The following is a 598-nucleotide window of genomic DNA, read 5'->3' as shown; positions in this document are numbered from 1 at the left end:
AATGGAGCAGAATCAGATGGACCAAGAAACTTTCTCCTGTTCGATCTGCCTGGATCTGCTGAAGGATCCGGTAACGATTCCCTGTGGACACAGCTACTGTATGAACTGTATTAAAACCTTCTGGGGCGAAGGTGAGCAGAAGAAAAGCTACCACTGCCCTCAGTGCAGGCACTCCTTCACACAAAAGCCTTTCCTGAGCAGAAACACTATTTTGGCAGCTTTAGTGGAGCAGCTGAAGAAGACTGGACTCCAAGCTGCTCCTGCTGATCACCGCTATGCTGGACCTGAAGATGTGGCCTGTGATTTTTGCATTGGAAGAAAACTGAAAGCCATCAAGTCCTGTTTAGTCTGTCTGGCCTCTTACTGTGAGAAACACCTTCAGCCTCATTATGATTCAGCTGCATTTAAGAAACACAAGCTGGTGGAGCCGTCCAAGAACCTCCAGGAGAACATCTGCTCTAAGCATGATGAGGTGATGAAGATGTTCTGCCGCACTGATCAGAAGTGTATCTGTTATCTCTGCTCTGTGGATGAACATAAAGGTCACGACACAGTGTCAGCTGCAGCAGAAAGAGCTGAGAGGCAGAGAGAGCTGGAG

General features: G+C 48.2%; 1 pseudogene; it reads left to right on the top strand.

Annotated features, from left to right (window-relative positions):
- Position 1: 1 nt before the first annotated feature.
- LOC106944490 (E3 ubiquitin/ISG15 ligase TRIM25 pseudogene) lies at positions 2-595 on the top strand (annotated as a pseudogene).
- Positions 596-598: the final 3 nt, after the last annotated feature.

The sequence above is a fragment of the Poecilia latipinna genome, unplaced genomic scaffold, assembly GCF_001443285.1.
Source record: "Poecilia latipinna isolate Pla-1442-1.1 unplaced genomic scaffold, P_latipinna-1.0 Scaffold11649, whole genome shotgun sequence".
Lineage (NCBI taxonomy): Eukaryota > Metazoa > Chordata > Actinopteri > Cyprinodontiformes > Poeciliidae > Poecilia > Poecilia latipinna.
This window is presented reverse-complemented; position numbering and strand designations above follow the sequence as displayed.